The sequence below is a fragment of the Euphorbia lathyris genome, chromosome 6, assembly GCF_963576675.1.
Source record: "Euphorbia lathyris chromosome 6, ddEupLath1.1, whole genome shotgun sequence".
Taxonomy (NCBI): Eukaryota; Viridiplantae; Streptophyta; class Magnoliopsida; order Malpighiales; family Euphorbiaceae; genus Euphorbia; species Euphorbia lathyris.
The window spans coordinates 66,654,819-66,671,294 of NC_088915.1; positions in this window are offsets into that span (position 1 = coordinate 66,654,819).

Below are 16,476 nucleotides of genomic sequence, written 5' to 3' on the forward strand. Positions count from 1 at the left end.
TTAACGTTTATTCATGTAAAACTGTATTATTTCATTTGCTAAATCTTTTATTATTTTATTTGATATTATTTCGTTGTGAACAAAAGAAACAAGCTGCTCGCAATAAAGCTCGTGATTAAAATAAAAATGAGCAGCTCGCGAACTAAACTCGTTAACAAGATAAACGAGATGGCTCGTGAGCATCTCGTGAACAAACGGTCTTCTAAACGAGCCAAGTTGAAACACAAATTTGGGCTCGAAGCTCGACTCGAGCTTGTTAACATTATGATGAGGCGAGCTTGAACAGGCCAAAACTCGGCTTGGATCGGCTCGATCAGCCCTAATTGTAATGAAGCCGAGCTTTGGCATACCCATGTTCGACTCATTAGAATATTGACAAGTTCGAGCTCAATATTTTGTTTGTGAGCTGATCACAAACTTTTATTGAGCTTGTTCACGAGCTTTGTTACCACTAGCTCGTTAGTTTTCTCATAAGTTTATTCATGACTCTGTAATCGAGCTTAATCATGAGTTTTTAACCTGAGATTCATCATGCGCAAGCTCGTCTTGTTTAAAAATTAAGTTGAAACTAATTAAACTTTTATCAAGTCAATATATATTATCCATCTCCATTAAGATGAATCTTCTAGAGAAAACGATAACATGGAATATCTGCCTCATTGACACTCCTAATTACATCATATTGCTTTAAACCATAATTTCAAATACTTGAACTAGATATGCAAACGAGCTGAACCGAGACCGAATAGGGGTAGGCTCGGCTCGATAAGTTCAGAGATCGGGCTCGGCTCGAGCTCGAAGCTCGTCAAGCCTGGAATTTTGGAGCTCGACTCGAGCTTGGTATAGGTTCGGTTCGAGCTCGAAGCTCGTCGGATAACTCGTTTTTTATTTTTTTTTAAGTTTTAAATATACTTAATTGTATTTTATTAACATTTTATTATCTAAAAGCAGCCTTAAATGAATACCAAATTTAAAATCCAAAAAACAAATATAACATACAATGTACAAATTTAAACAAAGTAATAAGATTAAACAAATATAGAATCTAACAAATTTTAATTTAATATGTAGTCTACAACCATATAGTTTCAAATTGAGTTTTGGACCATATATTTATTTGTGGTTTAAAATTACTAATTATAATAACTAATAAAAAAATTACAAAATTAAAATATATTTAAATTAAAAAATAAAAATAAATAATAGAAATAAAAAAAACTCTCGAGCCTACTCACGAGCTTTCGAGCCGAACCCAAAGAAGCTCGGGCTCATTAAAGCTCGAGCCGATCTCAAACTCGAACTGAGCCTAATCGATCTGAACTTTTAAAAAATAGGCCTACGATTTTTGAAAAAGTATTAATTTAGGCTCGACGTATAAAATAGCACTAAAATAGGTTTAACGTTTAAAAAATAGTACCAATTTATGCCTCGATAACGGAACGAAACACGTCATTGATATTACTCCGTTAAGTTCAATTGTACGTGGAGGGAGAAATCAGAACTTAACGGAGTAATAGGAATGATGTGTCCAATCTGTTATCGAGCCCTAAATTGATACTCTTTTCTAAACGTTAAGCCTATATTGGTGCTATTTTATACGTGGAACCTAAATTGATACTTCCCTAAAAACCATAGTCCTATTTGGTAACTTATCCCAAAATTAAATAGAGAAGTTTAAATTAAAATTATCAAAATATTAGGACTAATTTTTAGTTTTTTTTTTTGTATTAGAATTAAATGAAAATTATGAATTAATTCCTAAAATTAACTAGTTATTACTCATTCCAATAATTAAAAAATAATTAATATATTTTCTTTTCAAATTCACTTAGAAATCCGGTACATCAATATTGGATCTACAATAGGAATGATGGATTCTATTTTAATTCAACGCTATTTTCAATAAAACATTAAATGTATTTTAATTTCAAGTTTCAATAACTAAAAAGAATTAAAAAAAATCTGATTTTATAAAAGGGCAATTATGACATTTTAATGGATTCTATTCATTCTATCCTCAATTTTTCTAGCCATTTAACGGTGTCCTTAATCTTTATATAAGTAAAATGTGATTAGTAATACAAAGATTGTAGTTTCTATTTTTCCGAGTTTTACACTACCGGAAGTAATGCGAGAGCCTATTATTATATCCCAATTATTATAATCACTTGGATTATAAAACAAATATCCTAATTAATGAAATTATTGCTTTATCTTATCCTATTCCCGATAGCTTTTCTGTTTTATAGTATAATATTTTCGTGAGAATAGTAATTTTGCTTTTATCCAAGTTTATGGGAACCTGCGCAAACAGGCCACAATTTCTTTGAAAAACATCACACGGTGGGAATTTCAAATATTTATTCCTCATGTTTTCTAATTTCCTCTACATTTTCTAAACATCGTTTTGTACAAAAAGAGTACTTCTAATTTTATTTTTACAAAAAGGTTCAGAAAAAAAAATTGACAATTCAAAATTTTATTGCTTAATATATGCATTGGCTCTCTGTTTTAAAGTTATTTAGGATTTTAAACTATCAAAATCATTAATCACATTCTTGAACTAAGCTAAAATCATTAATTAATTCCTCGTCGTAATAAAAAAAAACCATCAATTGAAGTGTTATCGAAAATTATTCGGTTGAACAGTTTAAAACCTCTTTTCCAAAGTCATTTTAGAAAATACAGAAATTATTATTACAGTTAATATCAAATAATCATAATTTTTTATTTTAAGATAAGATAGAGATTCAATTGATGGTTTTGCTTGTTCAGGAATCTAATTGATGATTTTAATAGTTTAAAATCCTAATTCACTTCAAAACTTTAGTTTGAGAGTAAAATGGATATTAATCCAAAATTTATCCATTAATCATTAGTTAAATGCCTAATATATCATTTTAAATTACTTTAATTGCACAAGATATTCATCCTAGTAGCATCAAATTGTTACAGTGTGTGAAAATAACAAAATTACAGACGGAATATTTATGTTTACTGTCAGAATTTTTTTATTAAAAATTTAAGGCAAAATTTTGTTAAAGGATCGCGCAAACTATAAAATTTGTTATGAGGTAAAAAAAAAAAACACATAATATAGACTTGTGAAAACAGATCATATATATCGATCTACAAAAAAAACATGTTAAATTAACTTTTTTTAGGGTATTGTTATTTACCTTTTCAAATTATTTATCACCGCTCTCATTTGAACAATTTCCCTTTTTTTATAAAAAAAATTGAAAACTGAAAATTTGAATTTTTTAGAGAATCGGCCAAATTTTGGCCTAGGCAGATACTGGATCCGCCCAGCCAATGGCCAGGAGGATGCAGCAATGCTGCATCCTCATGGCCATTGGCTGGGCGGATTTCTGCATCCACCTGGCCATTGGCTAGGCGGATTTTGGCAACCGCCTAGGCATAATTTTGGACATGTTTGGGAATTAGCTGTTAGCTGATTACATTAACTGTTAGGTGTTAGCTGATTTGATTAGCTGTTTGTGTAGACCTGTTTGGTAAAAATTAGTTGATTGATAATGGCCCTGTTTGGGAGTTAGCTGTTAGCTGATTACATTAGCTGTTAGCTGTTAGCTGATTTGACTAGCTGATTTGATTAGTTGTTTGTGTAGACCTGTTTGGTAAAAATTAGCTGATTGATAATAGCGGATTGTGCAAAAAGACGAATAAGGGCATTAATTTTGGCGCAAGAGAAGAGGGAGTCTATCTATTAGGGTTAAAGAAGTCCATTAATTTTAATATTGCAAAACGCTAATTGAAAAAACTCCTTTTAAGAGCTTTTTCTAAATTAGCGTTTTCATCCCAAAACTCTCTCCCAAACCTCTCTCCACCAAACACTCCAATTAGTGGTTTCAGTGATCAAACCTCTAAAGTTGGTCAAAACCGCTCTTTTTATCCCAAAACGCTCTTTACCAAACAGGACTTTTACCCGTTCAAAATCGTCCAATTTTTTGTGACGAAAAATACAAAATTGTCATTAAAAAAGATACATTATTTTCATGATTTTTTTTTATAGAAAACGTAAAATTTAATGTTTCCGACTCGTAATCATCCATTTCCGGAGTTCTCGGATTGCCACAAATCAATTATTTTTATAATTTCAATTATCATTGTTTGGGTTTGTATTTTTGAAATAGAATTTTCAGTTTTTCATTAAAATTATGAAAAGGATAAAAAAAAAAAAAATATGCAAATGGGAGTGGTAACTAGTAAAAATGGTACGGTATTTAGCAATCCATTTTTTTTTTTTTAAGAATTATTTCAAAAAGTGGCATTAGAAATAAGTTTGGATAGAGTTTAGTGAGAATGAGAATAAGACAGAGAGAAAGGAAGGGAGATTCGAAAAGAGAAAGGAGGAAAATATATATTTAGTGGATAGCATTAGCATAGCATAGGCATAGGTCAAAAGAGAGCAGTGAAAAATATGTTGGTAATTAGTTAATTGTCCCATCCATCAGGTTCAGGCCAGGGATAGGGATAAAGAATTACTGGTAATTAAAATTAATTAATGTAAAAAAGGTAATTGAGTTCAGTAATTATTTTGTCAGAGCAGAACACCGTGCAGTTGCAGCAGCCAGGCTACACTACATCCTCACTGTTTCCAACACTTTGTTGGAACTCAATTTTCTTTTTAGTCTCTCCACATTTTTTATTTTATGTATATACTTTGACCGACAGTTGTTATTCATATTGGTCTGTTTATCAACAAATAAAATTGTTTGAAATACGATGAGTGTCCGGTATAACTCTAAATACATATTATGATAAGTACATTATGACTATGGATGTGATCTTTCTAAATACTCTATCTCTACTAGACGCTACTATTTAGGGACAAGTGTATCCCGTCGTATCAAGTAATAATCCGGTTTTATACGACTCGGTTTTATACGTTATCTAAGCGGTGAATATTTTGGGTTGATTTGGGAAACAACTACAAACTACTCCTAACTATGGTTGAGACAGATTTATATGACGAAAACTCTACGAAGTGATATGGATGGCGATAAGTTATAAGTATGATAAACAATGACTCCGAATATATACGGTTAATGATTTACTCTTACAATGACGACTACGTGTAGTTTGACCGACCCGTGAAGTACTTAGACAACGTGGTTCCTAGTCAAGGCGTTTCTAATGTTGGGAATCAGAAACTAGGGCCCGTAAGTTCCGTGACTTGTCAATTCCTACGGTTTCCGGTGCGTCACTTCCGGTAAGGCAACACCTATGTGAATCCCTAAAGATGGCCCGAATGGCGTCGGAAATCGCGTTCCCCTACACAATAATCAATTACGAATATCAAAACAAGTAGCAAGCATCAACACGTATAGAGAAATAGAGATTGTAAATCATATATTATAAATATGAAAAGCGTAAATACGGAATACAACCAAGCCTAGTACATAGGAAGAGTACAAGCTAATTAGCAAGTGAAAAGGGAAGAATCAGCCCTCGGAACTAGCTAACCGGACTCAAGGCCGTCTCTTAGGTCTTGGAGATGGAACTCTCGAGCTTGGTGAACGAGGATGTAACGGAACTTTCACGGAGTAACGGAATACACGAACAAGCTCTCAAGGTGATAGACATTTGCTATGTAAAATCTAAATGCCTAAATGAGTGCTAATCACTCTTATTTATACACATCAAGCTAGGGGTAGAATTGTAAATTTACAAGATACAAGCATGGAGATACATTATTTCTGCATTTGCACCATGATACGCCACGCGTAGGGTTGAGGACGCCCCGCGTATTGACCCATTCCGTTAATAATCTCTTGCATGTGGGCCAAATTTGGATTTTGTTGTCTCAACCACGCCCCCCGTAGACGGGGGTACGCCCCGCGTGATTGAGCTCCTAAGATTTAATAGCTTGAATTATGTCTTTTACGCCACGCGTAGCCTGGAGAACGCCCCGCGTATATGAGTCCCTGGATCTTTAGATTGAAGAAATTCCATATACGCCCCGCGTGTAAGGTATGATGCCCCGCGTAGAACCTGTTGACTTGGAAGACCATGCAGTCCGACCTTCATGATTGAGACTATTATTGCTTCTACGCCCCGCGTGGTGGTTCATACGCCTCGCGTATCAGTGGGTAAGTCCCACGTGGTGCCTGTGGACTGAGCAGTTAGCCCTGACTAGATATCACACACCCCGCGTGGAGGTTGATACGCCCCGCGTATGTCGGTGGGATTTTGCTCCTTACTTGTACCTGAAATACAATTCTCGAGAGCCGAGTTATCTTGACGTTTTAGTTTCTAAATTTAATAAAAAATAAAGACAATTAACCGAAAGTCTCGGAATTTATTTTTATTTCGTTATTTTATTAAAAACTCCTTATTTTTGTAATTAAACTTATTTATTTAGTCCTAAATTAAACCGTAAACCACGCTAAAAGATAGGGACGAAACGTAGTAAAAAATCAAAATTAAAAATATTTAATTAATTAAAAATAATAGATTTATAATTATAATACATTAAACAATTACTAGCCCATTAATTAAAATAATAAAAGAAAGCAGAAGTTACAGGAAGATGAAAAAACACAAAACAAAGGTAATCCAAAAGTCGTAAATAAACTTCTATATAAAGCATGATAGATAGTATTCCACTATTATATTCATTGCCTATGATAGATATTATTATATTTCTGGAGGGAATTATTCGATTTTTTTCACATGTTGTAGTTATTTTGTTCTTAATTGTGTTGTTGTTTTATTTTTTTAAACAATAATTGTTATAGTTTCATCTTTCAAATCCATTTTTGTTGGTTCTATACCTCCCGCTACCTTATCCGTGTTTTCTTTTTTATTTGTTTTTTTTTTCAAACTGATATCTCCAATTGAAGAAATCCGATAGAAATAGAAGATGGATGGACAACTAAAATCGGGAAACACAAAGTGTCAAAAATTACAAGAAATTTTTATATTTCTCAAGGTAATTATTCGATTTTTTTCATATGTTGTAGTTATTTTTGTTCTCAATTGTGTTGTTGTTTTATTTTTATTAAACAATAGTTGTTATAGTTTCATCTTTCATAGATGAAATTCCATTTCTGTCGTTATCCAGGTTCCATACCTTTCGCTACCTTATCCGTGTTTTTTTTCAAAATGACTAAAATAAAGATTTTGTATATTTGTATTCATTTTTAGTATATATTGCTAGGTGTTATCGTTTTGATTGTGAACTCTAACTAAAATTTAGATTTTCGGTTTTATATGAACTCAATTTTTAGCTTTAATTGAAGTTAGATTAATTTTTTCTAATTCGGAACCTGTTGAAATCCACTCATTTTTTTAGTTTGAGTTTCTATAACTGATATGGATTGTATTTTTATGCATTTTGGTACAAATAGATATAAAGTTTCACACAATAGTTGTTCATCGAAGTTTGAGACACATTGAATAAAATATTAAAGAGGTATTGAAATATTAAACTTACAATGAAGTTTATTTCAACTATAAATTATGTTTTATTATTATCAAAAAGTTATTTTTTTCCAGTTCTCTAGACAAAGAGGTTGTAAGAGTCTAATACACTTGATAAGATGTTTATTCTTGAAGAATTTGGATTATGCTAGATACGAATTTAAAATAAAGGTAAATAAAAATAAATTTTGATGCTCAAAATCTTAAAAATATACATTAATTATGAGATAATTGCTTTTGCAACATTGGCTTATATAGTTCTTAACTATTATATTATGGTTTGTACAAAATTGTTAGTATTTCAAGAGTTTTTAACAGATGAAAATGAAACATGATCATAGGACAAATTGTTGAGAAAAATTAATTAAAAAATATTATTATTTGAATCTATTCAAATTCTCAAATGTTGAGCATTTGATTCTAATTAATAGAATTAATTTCACATATTAATTATAAAACTTTTTTTTTTGTACTGAGTGGTTACAATTGCGATTTAATTCTATTGAACTAAAATTAATTTAAAGACTTAATACTTCATTAAGAAAAAATAAAATTTTTAATTAATGGGCAAAAAATATTTCCACTCCCCTCTTTATATGCTTATATCTTGACATTCTCTCTTATTTTCGGGAAAAAATGAGAGGAAGATAGTTCTCTACTAATTATCTTTTTTGTTCCTTTCTTTTTGTTTTCTATTTTTTTGTTTGTTTTTATTGCTTAAGAAATTCAAGAATATATAATTGTTAGAAAATATTAATAAAGTCAAATAAGTGATATCTGCGAGCGTGACTTATATTCTATACAGTGAAAGAATGAAGAAAAAATTGATTGAATGTCTTGATGAAGTATTATGAGATGAAAATAGGAGAAATCACCGTCTTAAGCTGATTTAATTGGATATATTGGGTTATTGTAGTAGAGTGAATAATTAAATTCAAATATTTGGTGATCATGAAATTACATCAAGCAAAATGATTATCATCAAGATGAATTTGTGACTAATTCTTATAGATTTTATTTTTTATATGTAACATATTGAATTGATAAAGTTACTTCATGGGCAACATTAGAAAATTATTTATTGCAATAGTTTATAGCATAATATATTGATGTTGCTTCCATTTTAACATAGATTGTAATTTTTTTGTATCGTAGATATAATATTTATATTTAATTGTAGTTTAATTCATTTTTTGTTCATATTAATTCAATTTTTGGTTTTTCATTATATCCTAATATATTTCTTAATTAATCTCATATTTTATTATTATTGTTTCATAGAATTCCAGTTATAAAAAAAGAAAATGTATTAAAATTACTATAAGTTACAAATCATTGAATTTTGTAAAAATAAATAAATTATTCACCTTTAATTAAAATTCTATAAAAAAAATCAATTATTTTCAAAATTAATTTAATTTAATTTGAATTATCAATAAAAAATATACATTAATTTTAAATATACATTATATAAAAAAATTTCTAGCATGATATAAAATTACTTAAAATTAAATATGTCAATTTATTTATTTATCTAAATTATATAAAAATTTCATATCCCATGCATCGCACGGGTTTTCGGCTAGTGTTCTTGAAAATTACAATTCTATATAAAATTTTATAGATTAAAATTAACAATTAAATTAGTGAATATTATTAAAAATTTTGAGAAAAATATAAAAACATTAGATTTTTTATTTTAGTAAAATATTAAATTTTAAAGTAATTGGTATATATTTGAAAATGTGTTATATAATATTTAAAATACTATTAATAATACAAGACTAATTTTTCCAAAACTCCTACTAATTAGCCTTATTCATCAAGCTTATTCATTTTACTTTAATAATTAATAAATATTAGTAATATGAATTTATATTTACATGTTTAGATAAATGTTACTTGGTAGATAAAAGGCATCCTAAAAGTGAAGGATATTTGGCACCCTACTAAAAGATAAGATATCATCAATCGAAATTTTGTGGTGCAAATTCAAGAAAGTCTCAAGAAATTATCAATCGGCTCCGTTTTTTTTTCATGAAAGGGCCTCCATTCTTTCTTAAGGAGTTGTATTGAAACGAAATTTGACCTTTTGGAAGCACAATGGAAACTATTAAGAAAGTAGCCAAATACAATACTTGTTACAATATCAAAATAGAATAGTTTATGTTGCATTTACGGTGTATAACTACATAGGATTAAAGCAAAGTTCTTAATTCAGCATCTATGATCGTAGATGGGGATCCCACTTTTATTAGTAAAAAGTCTAAGAATAATTTCATCGTTTAAATATTTATGTATTATAATTTATAAAGATCTAAGTTGTAGCATATGTATATGACATTTTTTATAAGGTGATTAAGAATACAAATTATTAATAAAAAAGAAAATAATAGTCATTAAGTATGAATATCTTTATATGTCATTTTACACAAATAACTATTAGCAATCAGCTAAGTTTTACCAAACATGTTTACACAAACAACTAGACAAATCAGGTAGTCAAATCAGTTTAACAAAAATGTAATCAGCTAACAACTAACAACTGAACTCTATTCACCAAACAATGCCATTATCTCATGTCTGATGTGGTGAATCTTATACGTCCACTTGTAAATCTACAATTAGACTGAAACGAGGTCAAAGGGGGTTCCATAGTTCGGGTAACGCGCTCCGCTATATAAGTCATATTTGAGAGAAGACTTGAGGATGAACAATACAGTAAATCAAAACTGTAATGTAAGCTTAATGAATGAATAAAGTAGTGTATATTGAACAGTGTCTTACTCTATTTATATAGTGATCGAGGTATATAAGATGATGACGAGTTTAGGGGAAGGACGTGCTATGTGTCACCTGTCTATAGGTAAATGTGTACCCGTATATTGGAGCTTAGTATTCCTCGAACCCACTATGTTCGTGATTTACGGGATTATGTGTGATTATCATAACAGGTGGATCCTTGACAGGGTCTTTAGAGACTTCATGAGCTAAAAACTTAAGATGAGGTTTTATTGAGCAACTTCATTATGGCGAACCCATATGTTCTCTTTTTCGGGCGAGGGTTCGGAATTCGTAAGTGCTATGTGGGAGAATTGATTTTTGTCTTATATCTGTTGTCCCCATAGGGGTCCAATTTGTCGTTCTTTAGGATAGGAAAGCATTAGCTTCGGAAAACGTTGTACGCATTTATGCTTATTAAATTGAATGGGGGGGGGGGGGGGCTTGGTCTAGATAATTTTTAGTTTTTTCTTAAATAGAAATACTGGACTAATAAGGATGTTATGTGGGCTCCTAACGATTGATTTGCTTGTTGCTTGGTTTGCTCTTAATTGCATCAGTGTAAGAGCACGTTTTCTCCAAAGCATTTTTCTAGTTGACGACAGTTCATCTCTGCTTGCCACATGTTGCATTTTTTGCTCTCTCAGGGGCATGCCATAATTAGTTAATGCCCTCTGGTCATTAGTTACTAGTAATGGTGATGCTCGTTGTTTTGTTTTCTCCTTTAGTATTATAAAAGGAAGAAAACATTTAATGAGTTTCTTTCACATGTTGCTATTTTCTTTTTTCTTCTTTCTGGCGATTTCGATTTCATAGTAAGTACTTTTGATTTTACTTTTATCTTTTCCAATTCTATTGCTTTTTTTTGTTATGGCTGCCAAGAAGCAGAACCTTAACCCTTAGAGATCGAAAATGTAATAGGAAAAAAGTGGCTGATAAGGTGTCTCGCAAGAAATTTTATCTCGGGGCTTAGTAGCAGCCTTCTTTTATGACTATGGAAAAATTACAATCTTTTATTTCTAACCGTCTTTATTTGCAAATGATGAATGTATGTCTCCCCTCCTCTTAGGAAGAACACCGGACTGATGGAATTTAAGGCTAACGTATGGCATCGGAAATATAAAAATTTTAACCTTCTTCCATTAACCCAAGATCCGTTAATCGTTATTTCATATAAAGAGGGATAAAAGGAAATACCTTTTGATGAACTACCTACCGTTGCAAGCGAAGTGCCCTCAACTCTTACTCCGAGTTCACGAGCACAAAATAAACACAACCCAAAATCAAGTTAGATATCAACCGTATAAAAGCAATCAAGAATAGATTGCCTCTAATCAATCAACACAAGATCAAGGAATAAAAGAAAGAGATGGAAATCAATTAAATGGAAGGAAGCGGTAGACAATCTCGTCCTCAAACTTGTGGGTCGAAATTCTCTCTCTCTCTGGCTAGGGTTGGCCGAAATTTACATAGGAGGGGGGTATAAATACTCTCTTGTATCTAAACCCTAGTTAGATAGAATTAGGTTAGTGAATAAGAATTTAATTCGGAATATAATTCTTATTTATTATCTATTAATATATCTAAATATAAAGATAATAATAATAACAACCTTATATGATAATAATAGGAGTAATTTTAATCTCATTAAACCTCCTAACTTATTTATCCTTTTATTAATTTAATTCACAATCATAATCTAATTAGAATTGTTAAAATCAAATTAAATTATTTATGTATTTCCATACATAAAATCGCCCCCCTCTCTCTACTGGGCCTTAGTGGACTCAGTTGGGATTCCATCAATTAATTAACATATGTTTCTTTTTTGGGCTCCAAGTCTTATGTGTGACCCATTAGGTTCTTATTGCTTCTAGCCGTATGCAACTATTAAATTAATTTTCACAGAATTATATTTAATCTTTGCATAACGGAATGAGTACGCGAAATGTGATTAGCAAATCCGAAACATTCCCCCAGAGCTATAAGAAGACAGGTTGATTCTGTCGTTGACCTTTCCGTATTAGTTACAGTATAATTCGATCCTTTATCAACTACATCCTTGAACTGAATCTTATGACTATGGATAATGTCAAGTCACATATAGTGAGACGTTCATTTTACTTGTACAGGCCGAGTCAACTCCAATTAGATAGGTTAAGTGAAATCTATATTTCAAGTCTTAAGCTATCACCTTGCAAGGATTTAGAGTCGAGTCTTCCACAAGCGATCCTTGGACGTATCTCCCATTTATCGGGAGTGACAAATGCTCAATCCAATGTATAATTATCCTGCAATTACTTCCTGTGATACCCAACGTCTGCCGTTCACACCCCATAGTCATCTCTGTTATGGATCGTGTTACAACAGGATCAAAGCATCACATTCCATAATCCAGAATCACTAATTAACATTCATTTGAGTCTGAGGATTACTTATACCTATTAATACCAATGAGATGAACATGTGACAATGATGAATCTACCCATCCTGTTATCTCAAGTCGGGTTCCCAATCCTAATGAACTCATTTTCATTGGATCCACGTAACTGTCCAGATATCTGTATATATGAAGCTTGTGAGATCAGCTTTCTGTCTCGACAGAAGACATTGTTACATGCAAGTCTCAGCAGTGATATGTCAATCCTAAACATATTACTTGACTTGGGGTGGTTTTAAGTTTATTAGTTTCTTATAAATTTTCGTCTCACTTCATGCTTGTATGAACACTTTATAATCACTTTAAACAAACTTATGGATTTCCTTTTATTAGACTTTATTTAGTTCTTAAAAGGGATTGCCTTTATATAGTTATGAAACCATATCTCATTAAAACAAACGATATAAAGAACACTTCATTTACATTAAGTTTGTATCCTAAACCAATTGTCTATAGGACACTAAACCCCAACATACTCCCACTTGGACTAAAGCCAATTGTTTCTACAACTTATCCCAGTAGAACTAAGATGAAGATCATGTACTTTCTGGGTTAAGGGCTTTGTCAACGGATCTGCAACGTTGTCCTCAGTAGGTACTCTTTCTATTCTCACATCTCCTCTTCCCATAATTGCTCTTATAATGTGGTATCGTTTCAGGTAATGCTTGGATGCATTATGAGACCGTGGTTCCTTTGCTTGCGCAATGGCTCTATTGTTATCACAGTACAGTGTAATGGGATTTACAATGTCAGGCACCACACCAAGTTCAGTAATGAACTTCTTAATCCAAACCGCTTCCTTTGCTGCTTCCGCAGCAGCGATATACTCTGACTCGTTCGTAGAGAAAGCTACGCTTCCTTACTTGGAACTCTTCCAGCTGACCGCACCCCCATTCAAGATAAACAGGTATCCTGATTGGGATTTAAATCGTTCTCATCTGTGAGATGACTGGCATCTGAAAATCCTTCTATTTTCAGATCCCCTTCTCCGTACACTAGGAACATGTCTTTAGTCCTTCTCAAGTACTTAAGAATGTTCTTGACGGCATTCCAGTGCTCGTCTCCCGGATTACCTTGGTAACGACTCGTTATACTTAACGCGAACGCTACGTCAGGTCTAGTGCTAAGCATAGCATACATAATCGAACCGATTGCGCTGGCGTACGGGATTACAGCCATGTGCTTCTTATCATCTTCGGTTTTAGGACATTGATGATTGTTTAACTTTACTCCATGTACCATGGGTAAGTTACCTCGTTTCGATTCAAGCATGCTAAACTGCTTTAGCACCTTTTCGATGTATGTAGCCTGTGAAAGACCAAGCAGTCTTTTTGATCTATCTCTGTAGATCTTTATACCAAGTATATAAGCTGCTTCACCAAGGTCTTTCATGGAGAAGTTACCTGATAACCATACTTTTACCGACTGTAGTAGAGCTATGTCATTTCCCATTAATAATATATCGTCCACATATAATATCAGAAATGCAATTGAGCTCCCACTTGCTTTCTTGTAAATGCAAGTTTCTTCGCAATTTTGTTCGAAACCAAATTGTTTTATGGTTTCGTCAAAACGCTTGTTCCAGCTTCTTGATGCTTGCTTGAGTCAATAAATGGATCTCTGAAGTTTGCAAACCTTGTTTGCATCCTTTGATATGAAACCTTCAGGTTGCATCATATATACATCCTCAAGCAGGTTTCCGTTTAGGAAAGCTGTTTTCACATCCATTTGCCAAATCTCATAATCGTAGTGAGCGGCAATAACGAGCATTATTCTGATTGATTTGGACATAGCCACAGGAGAGAAAGTTTCGTCATAATCAATTCCTTGTTTCTGACGATATCCTTTCGCTACTAACCTAGCTTTGTAGGTGCTAACCTTTCCATCCATGTCAGTCTTCTTTTTGAAGATCCACCTGCACCCAATGGGTTTTATCCCTTCGTGTGGATCAACCAAAGTCCACACTTGGTTGGTGTACATGGAATCTATCTCAGAATCCATGGCTTCGAGCCATGCTTTAGAATCTGGACTGTTAAGAGCCTCTTCGTAGTTTTCGGGTTCGTCGTCTAACACGGGAACCTCATCATCATCTCCCACTAGAAAACCATATCTAATTGGGAGTTCACGAACTCTTTGTGATCTACGAATGGGTGGCACTTGAGTCTCATCTAATGTGACTGCTTCGGGTTCCTCAACCGCTTCTGTTGTTTCAGTCGGTGTTTCTTGTTCTTGAACTTCATCAAGCTCAATCATGCTTCCCTTTTCTGTTTCTTCGAGAAACTCTTTCTCTAAGAAGGTTGCGTGCTTGGATACTATTACTTTATGATCATCCGGATGATAGAAGTAATATCCAACAGTTTCCTTAGGGTATCCAATGAAGAAACACTTATCAGATTTAGAATCTAGTTTGTTTGACGCTATGCGTTTGACAAATGCTGAACAACCCCATACTCTCATGAATGAGAATTTGGGTTTCCTACCAACGAACAATTCATATGGTGTGGAACTAGAGGATTTAGTTGGTACTCGATTTAGGGTGAAGAGGGCAGTTTCTAAGGCATAGCCCCAAAATGTCTTTGGAAGCAATGCTATGCTCATCATGGATAGTACCATATCTAGTAAGGTACGGTTCCTCCTCGGATACACCATTGGGTTGTGGTGTATAGGGAGGTGTCCATTGTGAGCATATCCCACATTCAGTTAGATAATTCAAAAAATCATCTGAAAGATATTCGCCACCTCGATCGGATCGAAGTATCTTTATTTTCTTTCCTAATTGATTTTCTACTTCATTTTTGAAGCATTTGAATTTCTCAAAAGCTTCGGACTTGTGCTTCATCAAGTAGATATAACCATATCGGGTATGGTCGTATATGAAGCTTATGAAGTATCTGAATCCTCCTCTTGCTTGGACTGACATAGGACCGCATACATCGGAATGTATTAATCCTAGAGTGTCTGATACACGCTCACCTTTATTGCTAAAGGGTGTCTTTGTCATTTTACCTTTTAAACATGCTTCACATGTTTCCAATGATTCAGGATCAATTGAATTTATAAGCCCATCTTGATGTAGCTTAAGCATACGTCTTTTGTTAATATGGCCTAAACGATAATGCCACAAGTAATTTGAAATATCTAGCTTATGTCTTTTGGTATCAATTGCGAAAACAGAAATTTTGTCATCTAGCACATAAATCTCATTTTGTGATATTCCTGAAAATAGAAAATCCCATCTCTATAAAAATCGCAATGTTTGTCTTTTATTGAAATATGAAAACCGTCGTCAACAAGACGACTAATAGAAATAATGTTACGAGACATTTCTGTAACATACAAACAGTTCCCTAATTCTATTACAAGCCCAAAGGACAAGCTCAAAGCATAATCTCTAATGGCGAGGGCGGCAACTCTTGCTCCATTTCCTACTCGCAAGTTTATGCTTCCTTTCTTCAATTCCTTAGTCTGTCTGAGTCCCTGAATATCCATACAAATATGAGATCCACATCCGGTATCTAATACCCAAGATTTAGACTACAAAATTGTATTTATTTCAATATAAAACATACCAGATGATGAAGTCCCAGCTTCTCCCTTCTTGAGGGTATCTAGGTACACCAAACAGTTTCTTTTCCAATGCCCTTCTTCACCACAAAAGTGGCACTCTCCTTTTGGCATCTTCACTTCCTTTCCCTTTGTTTCGGTGAGCATGGCCCCCTTGCCCTTCTTAGGATGGTTTGGATTGGGAGAGTTCCCTTTCCTCTTCTTTGATCCTTCAATAGCAAGGGCCGGTATCCCCTCGTTTTCTT